We start from the raw sequence: 8646 nt of genomic DNA on the forward strand, positions 1-8646 counted from the left end.
AGGGTGGCCAATATAACTCCACTTTTTAAGAAAGGAGGGAGAGAAAAAGACCAGTTAGCCTTACAGCGGTAGTAAGGAGGACGCTGGAGTCGATTATTAAAGATGTTATAGCACCGCATTTGCAAAGCAGTGACAGGGTCGGTCGGTCAGTCAGCATGGATTTATGAAGGGGAAATCATGCTTGGCTAATCTTTTGGAATTTTTTGAGGATGTAACAAGAAGAATGGGTAAGGGAGAGCCAGTGGATGTGATGTATCTGGACTTTCAAAAAGCATTTGACAAGGTCCAGCACAGAAGATTAGTGTGTAAAATTAGAGCACATGGTATTGGGGGTAGGGTATTGACATGGAAAGAGAACTGGTTGGCAGACAGGAAGCAAAGAGTAGGAATAAACGAGTCCTTTTCAGGATGGCACGCAGTGACTAGTGGGGTGTCGCAAGGCTCAGTACTTGTTATTTACAATATATATTAATGATTTAGACGAGGGAATTAAATGTAACATCTCCAAGTTTGCGGATGACACAAAGCTGGGTGGCAATGTGAGCTGCGATGAGAATGCTTTGAGGCTGCAGGGTGACTTGGATGGGTTGGGTGGGTGGGCAGATGCAGTATAATGTGGATAAATGGGGTTATCCACTTTAGTGGCAAGAACAAGCAGACAGATTATTATCTGAATGGTGTCAGATTAGGAAAAGGGGAGGTGCAACGAGACCTAGGTGACCTTGCACATCAGTCACTGAAAGTAAGCGTGCAGGTAGGGCAGGCAGTGAAGAAAGCTAATGGCATGTTGGCCTTCATAACGAGAGGATTTGAGTAGAGGAGCAAAGAAGTCCTTCTGCAGTTGTATTGGGCCCTGGTGAGACCACACCTGGAATATTGTGTGCAGTTTTGTTTTCCTAATTTGAGGAAGGACTTTCTAGCTATTGAGGGAGTGCAGCGTAGGTTCACAAGGTTAATTCCCGGGATGGTGGGACTGACATATGATAAAAGAATGGTCCGACTGGGCTTGTATTCACTGGAATTTAGAAGGTTGAGAGGAAATCTTATAGAAACATATACATTTTTTAAGGGATAAGACAGGCTAGATGCACGAAAAATGTTCCCGATGGTGGGGGAACCCAGAACCAGCGGTCACAGTTTAAGAATAAGGGGTAGGCCATTTAGGACTGAGTTGAGGAAAATCTTCTTCACCCAGAGAGTTGTGAATCTGTGGAATTCTCTGGCACAGAAGGCAATGGAGGGCAATTCACTGGATGTTTTCAAGAAAGAGTTAGATTTAGCTCTTAGGGTTAACAGAATCACGGGATATGGGGAAAAAGCAGGAACGGCGTACAGATTTTGAATGATCAGCCATGATTATATTGAATGGCGGTGCTGGCTCAAAGGGCCGAATGGCCTATTCCTGCACCTATTTTCTATGTTTCTATATGTAAGAAGGAACTGCAGATGCTGGTTTAAACTGAAGATCGACACTAAAAGCTGGAGTAACTCAGCAGGACAGGCAGCATCTCTGGAGAGAATGAATGGGTGATGTTTCGGGTCGAGACGTCTGAAGAAGAGTCTCGACCCGAAAGGTGACCCATTCCTTCTTTCCAGAGATGCTGCCTGTCCCGCTGAGTTACTCCAGCTTTTTGTTTCTATGTTTCTATATTTTAGATTCGGTTCTATCCAATGAGACAGGTTTGATTAATAATCTTCTTGTAAAGGGGAGCTGGGAAAATGTGGTCATAAAATGAGCAACTGCTAAATTGTGGTCATAAAATGAACTGCCATATAAAGATTGGAAGGTATTTAGTGCAATCAGAAACGAGGGTCTGACTAAAGGAAAGTGCGAATGAGGGCAGGCCAGTGGCGGTAGACTGGGAAACTACATTAAAGAGTTTGACAGTGGATGGACAACCACCAGGATTTAGATCATACATGAGGCGAAGCAACAATTCTTTTGTGGCACAACACGGTAGGAAAAGATGCCCAATCATGCGTTAAGAGTCAAGAGTATTTAATTGTCATATGTGCCGGCAACAGAACAATTATATTCTTCCTTGCTGCAGCTGAACAGACACAATAATGCAACAATACATAGATAATGTATAATAATCACTAATACAATAAATATATAATCTTTCTACTAGGTAACCATAATAGTGCAAACCTGAAGGCAGTAGTGCAAGTAAAGACACTGTCAACAGAATATTGTAGATGCTGAGGTTAGTGTTGTGTAGGAAGGAACTGCAGATACTGGTTGAAGTGTGCGCATGTGCGGGACTCTCGGGCGGGCGAAGCCTGCGGAATCAGCGATAATTTCCAGACACTTTTTGAAGATATGTATTACGGAAATGAGTTGCTTAAAGCTTAAATAAAGTTTAAGTAAATTGGAATTTTCATTTGCCTCACAACAATTTAAGCCTGTGTTGCTTCGTCGATATGTCCGATCAAATAAGAATAAGCCCTTTGTTGATGAAGTTGAACTGACTGATGTCAACCCTTCTTATGCAACTATCAAGTATCAGGATGGACGTCAGTCAACTGTCTCACTTCGTGACCTTGCACCATGTCCATCTTCTCCATCAGCTCCATCACTCCTTGATAATATTAATCGAGAACTTCCTTCAACACTCCCATCATCCCCTATGAAAACTTCTATAAGTAATTCTAAAATTGAAAATGTAAATGACAATATGAGTGAAGTTGATGACCAAGCAATATATGTACCACCAGCTATTGAAACACCATTATTTCCTGATGCTCCAGTGCTGCGACGGTCATCAAGACATACTAAACCCCCTGACCGTCTCAACTTATAAATAGATGGGGAGAATGAAGTGTGCGCATGTGCGGGACTCTCGGGCGGGCGAGGCCTGCGGAATCAGCGATAATTTCCAGACACTTTGAAGATATGTATTACGGAAATGAGTTGCTTAAAGCTTAAATAAAGTTTAAGTAAATTGGAATTTTCGTTTGCCTCACAACACTGGTTAATATTAAAAATAGGCATAAAATGCTGAGGTAACTCAGTGGGTCAGGTAGCATGTGGGTTCGGCAGGCTGTCTGACCCACTGAGGTTAGCGTTGTGTCATCTTCAAGATGGTTGCTGCCTCTGCTGGATGGTCAAATCCTGCTTCAACGTGTTATCAGAAGAAGGAAAACTGTCTGATTTGTTGGGTGTGGAATTCTGACGAAACGTGGGTGGCATCTTTCCAATGCTTTCACACCGTATAATTTAGTTCAGTCATTTCAGCTGCCAGCCCTCTCTCCAGCCTTGCAATTTTTCTTCACATTTATCCAATTTAGTCAGAGCCCAGTGAAAATTTCCTCCACCACAGCAGCAGCAAAACATTCCACGTTCCAAACCTCTCCATACAGCCTTTCTTCGTGATGATCAAAGCTCTGTGCAAGGTTTGAAGTGTTGATCTTCAGCATCTTTTCTTCAGACAGATTACAATAATGCTTGTACACTGGAGGCAATGGTGGATATCATCATCTTGAGTAGAGTAGTTGGTGACAATTATTTTTTATTGAGAATAGTAAATTGTAGCCTACTTTCTTCCTAGATAGTGTAGTAGATATTAGAGAGGATTCAGGATTCTCCTGCAATGAAGGACTGCAGTTGCAAGAAGGTGAGAGGCTGGGATTGTTTTCTTTGGAGAATACTGAGGAAAGATTTGGCAGAGATACATAAAATTATAATATGGGCTGGAGAGAATGAATATTGGGGGCTGTTCTCTTTAGACAAGGGGTCAGGTAGTTTAAAAAGAGGGGGAAGAGTTGAGGGTGACGTCAGGATATTTTTTAAATGTGGTGTGATTGGAATCCCACACGCACACTGGATGTGGTGGAGGAAGTTTCCACAGTGAGCATCAAGGGGAAATCAGATAATGAGATGGTGGTGAAACAGTTGCAAGGCTGACTAAAAGCAGTGGGTGAAATCAAAGAATTGCGCTGGCAGAGATCCGGCCTGGCTGGGGCGGGCAAAGGGCAAAGGACAAAGGGCTAAGGGCTAAGGGCAAAGGACAAAGGGCAAAGGACAAAGGGCTAAGGGGAAAGGACAGGCTGGCCGGCCGCAAAGTGGTCACATAATGATGGTGGCAGGAGCCGCTGATGGCGCCGCCGCCCCCGCTCCCGGTGCCGCTGATGCCGCCCCCGCTGATGCCGCTCCCGGTGCCGCTGATGCCGCCCCCGCTGATGCCGCTCCCGGTGCCGCTGATGCCGCCCCCGCTGATGCCGCTCCCGCCGGTGCCGCTGATGCCGCCCCCGCTGATGCCGCTCCCGCCGGTGCCGCTGATGCCGTCACTGCGGAACAGGGGACTCGCGCCGGAAACGGTCCGGCAGCGGATGTCCCGCCCCGGGCCGTGGTAGGTGCGGGTGCGGGCGGTGATTGGGTGCGGTGCTGCCCGTCTCGGGGTCGGGCTGTTGGATTCGCGAGCGACCGAAGACAGAGCTGGAGGGTGAGGGTGGCCCGGGGGTAGGGCCAGGGCCAGGGGTAGGGGTAGGGGTGAGGGGTAGGGCCAGGGGCAGGGGCAGGGGTGAGGGGTAGGGCCAGGGGTGAGGGGTAGGGCCAGGGGCAGGGGTGAGGGGTAGGGCCAGGGGTGAGGGGTAGGCGTAGGCCCGGGGGTGAGGGGTAGGGCCAGGGGCAGGGGTGAGGGGTAGGGCCAGGGGCAGGGGTGAGGGGTAGGGCCAGGGGTGAGGGGTAGGCGTAGGCCCGGGGGTTGGGGCAGGGGCAGAGGAAGAGGTAACCGACCGGGGGTGAGGGGTAGGGCCAGGCCCGGGGGTGAGGGGTAGGGCCAGGCCCGGGGGTGAGGGGTAGGGCCAGGCCCGGGGGTGAGGGGTAGGGCCAGGCCCGGGGGTGAGGGGTAGGGCCAGGCCCGGGGGTGAGGGGTAGGGCCAGGCCCGGGGGTGAGGGGTAGGGCCAGGCCCGGGGGTGAGGGGTAGGGCCAGGCCTGGGGGTGAGGAGTAGGCCCGGGGGTGAGGGGTAGGCCCGGGGGTGAGGGCCAGGCCCGGGGGAGAGAGATGGGAGGAAGGAACTGCAGATGCTGGCGTACACCGAATATAGACATAAAGTGCTGGAGTAACTCAGCGGGACAGGCAGCATCTCTGCAGAGAAGGAATGGGTGACGTTTCGGGTCGAGACCCTTCTTCAGAGAGATCGGGGGAAGGGGGGGCAGAGATACGGGGGAGGTAGTAGTAGGCCGGGGGTGTGGGGAAAGAAGATAGGGAGGCCCGGGGAACAGGAGGGAGGTGGGTCGGGGTAGAGGGAGCAGGTGGGGAATTTGGGTGAGTGGGAGGTGGAGAGCAGCTTACATAGACATAGAAAATAGGTGCAGGAGTAGGCCATTCGGCCCTTCGAGCCTGCACCGCCATTCAATATGATCATGGCTGATCATCCAGCTCAGTAGCCTGTACCTGCCTTCTCTCCATACCCCCTGATCCCTTTAGCCACAAGGGCCACATCTAACTCCCTCTTAAATGGCCTCAACTACATTCTGTGGCAGAGAATTCCACAGACTCACCACTCTCTGTGTGAAGAAATGTTTTCTCATCTCGTTCCTAAAAGACTTCCCCCTTATCCTTAAGCTGTGACCCCTGGTTCTGGACTTCCCCAACATCGGGAACAATCTTCCCGCATCTAGCCTCTCCAACCCCTTAAGAATTGTATATGTTTCTTCTGTGTCTCACATCCACGGCTCCCGCGCTGCGTTCGCTGCCTCTTACTCCCCCTCTCCGTCTCTCCCCAGGATTGAAGAGCTGGACGCTGTGCAAAATGAATGTGGCAAAGGGTGGCTACCGCGTATTCTCGGCCAATTCCAATGCTGCCTGCACCGAGTTAGCCAAACGCATTACTGAGTAAGTGGAGCCGACGCTGGCCATCTTTTGTTGATACTGAAATTGTTGGGCTGAAATTATTCTTTAAAGCCCCGTTTATATTTGATGCTTGGCAAATTTTCAATGGCCCAGTTGCATTGAAGGATAACAGGTTCTCCATGGGTTCCAATATAGACGGGGACTACTATACTGTGAACGGCTTAGATGGGGTTAAATTTGTCCATGGGGTGAAGTGTGTTCACGATCTTTCCCTCGGGCAAAGTACGGAGAACATTTAAGAGAAAGAGGAAAGCTTAACGTCCTCTTTGGGTATTGGGCAGGGAAGTGACTGAAGCAGCAACCAGATTAGTTTTTGAATAGTTGTGGAAAAGGACAAGGCTGGTCAACATGTTATGGTTCTAAATTGAGGCAATGGCAACTTTCGTATTGCAGAAGTTAATTGGAGTAGGTTATATTGGGGCAAAGGGAGGTACAGGAAGTGGGAGATATTTAAAAGTGAAAGTTCAAGGCATGCACTTTCCTGTTAGGAGTGGAGGACAAGGTAGATGGGAGTAAGGATGCATGGATGAAGAGAGAAATTGAGAATCTGCTCAGGAAAAAGGTGACATGGGCCAGATATAGGCATTTGGGATCAAGTGTATCCCTAAAGGAGTATAGGGGATTGAGGAGCATGCACAAGAAGGAAATCAGGAGTGAAAAAGGGGCACACTAACTCTGGCAGATAATTTTAAGGAGAATGCAAAGAATTTTTATGTAAGGGATGAGCAAGGTCCTCAATTAATATTTCTCTTTTGTTTACCATGGAAGAGGAGGGAACTTTGGAAAGTTAATGGTGATGTCTAGAGGGCAATCTTTATAACAGTCGAGGAGGTGCTGGGTGTCCTAAACTATATGAAGGTAGATAAATCCACTGGAACTGATCAGATATACTGACACAGGGAAACTAGGGAAGAAACTGTAGGAGCTCTGGCAAAGGTATATGAATCGTCATTAGACACAGGTGTGATGTCAAAAGACTGGAGATGGCTAATGATGTGCCTCTACTTCAGAAAGGTTGCAAAGAAAAATCTGGACACAAGAGTCCAGTTAGCCTAATGTGCAGTGGGCACCTGCAGTTCCTTGTTTCTACAATAATCAATAATGGTATACATTAATAATCAGTAATACAAGGTAACCAGACCACACTGCAAATCTGAAGTAAGTAGAGTGACTAAAGAACAAAGTAAATCGTTGTCATAAGGCAGGGGCCTCCAAACTTTTCAGCATGAGGGCCACATTTATATATTTAGCACATTTTTGCGGGCCGTAGGAAAAAATAGAGAAGTGTGAGTTTTATAAATTTAATGAACTCAAAAAAGTTTAGACTGGGTTACGTTAGATTAGATTAAGAAAGGTTAAACTAGGTTAGGTTAAATTAGGTTAGTTTACATTAGGTTTATATGGCAACAAATAAATAATCTATTTTTAAAAAGAGCTCGAAATATTCTCACTCCCTTGTCGCCTTGTCCCGCCTCTGGGTCGGTGACGATCCGCTCTCCGGTGAACCTTCGGCAGCTTCTGCCTCCAGTCCCCGCCGCCTAAGAGCTTGCTGCGGGCCGGATAAAATCAGGTGGCGGGCTGGATGTGGCCCGCGGGCCATAGTTTGGAGATCCCTGTCATAAGGGGATAGGAGTAGAATTAGGCCATTTCGTCCATCAAGTGTACTCCACCATTAAACCATGGCTGATCTATCTCTCCCCCTTAACTCCATTCTCCTGCCTTCTCCCCATAACCTCTGACACCTGTACTAATCAAGCATCTATATATCTCTGCCTTAAAAATATCCACTGATGGCCTCTACAGCCTTCTGTGGCAAAGAATTCCACAGATTCACCACCCTCTGACTAAAGAAATTACTCCTTATCTCCTTCTTAAAATAACATCCTTTAATTCTGAGGCTATGATCTCTAGTCCTAGACTCTCCCACTAGTGGAAACATCCTCGCCACATCCACTCGATCCAAGCCTTTCACTATTCTGTATGTTTCAATGAGATTCATCCTCATTCTTCTAAACTCCAGCGAGTACAGGCCCAGTACTGACAAACGCTCATCATAGTTTAACCTACTCATTCCTGGGATCATTCTTGTAAGTCTCCTCTAGACCCTCTCTAGAGCCAGCACATCCTTCCTCAGATATGGTGCCCAAAATTGCTCTCATATTCTAAATGTGGCCTTACCAGCGGCTTATAGAGCCTCAACATTACATCCCCGTTGTGCAAAAGGGGAGCAGCTAGGGTGGTGAATGGGCTCAAGAGCTTGGTAGTTGTGGGGAAGAAGTTGTTCTTGAAGCTGGAGGTCACATTTCTCAGGCTCTGTACAACCACCTCAATGGTAGCAGCAAGATGAGAGCATGGTCAGTGTCATGTGGGTCTTTGACAGTGGTTGCCGTATTGAGGCAGTACTTCATATAGATTGCTTCGAGGATGGGGAGGGGTCAGTACCTGTGATGGACAGAGCAAAGTTCCCACTTTCTGCAGCCTCCTTTGTTCCTGGGCATCTGAATTACTGAATCAATTAATATGTTCCCTACCATACCTGGAAAAGTCCAATACAGAGTTTGGCGACATACTGAATCTTAGTTTTATGAAAACATTTCCATCTCTGAAGTGACCAGTTGACTGATTACATTTGCTATGCTTGCAGCATTTTACATTTATCAGCTTTGTTTGAAATATTATTATTGATTGTGCAGTCCCTTCAGTTTCCCCTGGAAAAATAAAAGCTTCCTCTGTGTAAAGGAAAGTAAAGCTTCCTCTATGTAAAGGAAAGTAAAACTTCTTCTATGC

The sequence above is a fragment of the Rhinoraja longicauda genome, chromosome 6 (genome assembly GCF_053455715.1).
Source record: "Rhinoraja longicauda isolate Sanriku21f chromosome 6, sRhiLon1.1, whole genome shotgun sequence".
NCBI classification, from domain to species: domain Eukaryota; kingdom Metazoa; phylum Chordata; class Chondrichthyes; order Rajiformes; family Arhynchobatidae; genus Rhinoraja; species Rhinoraja longicauda.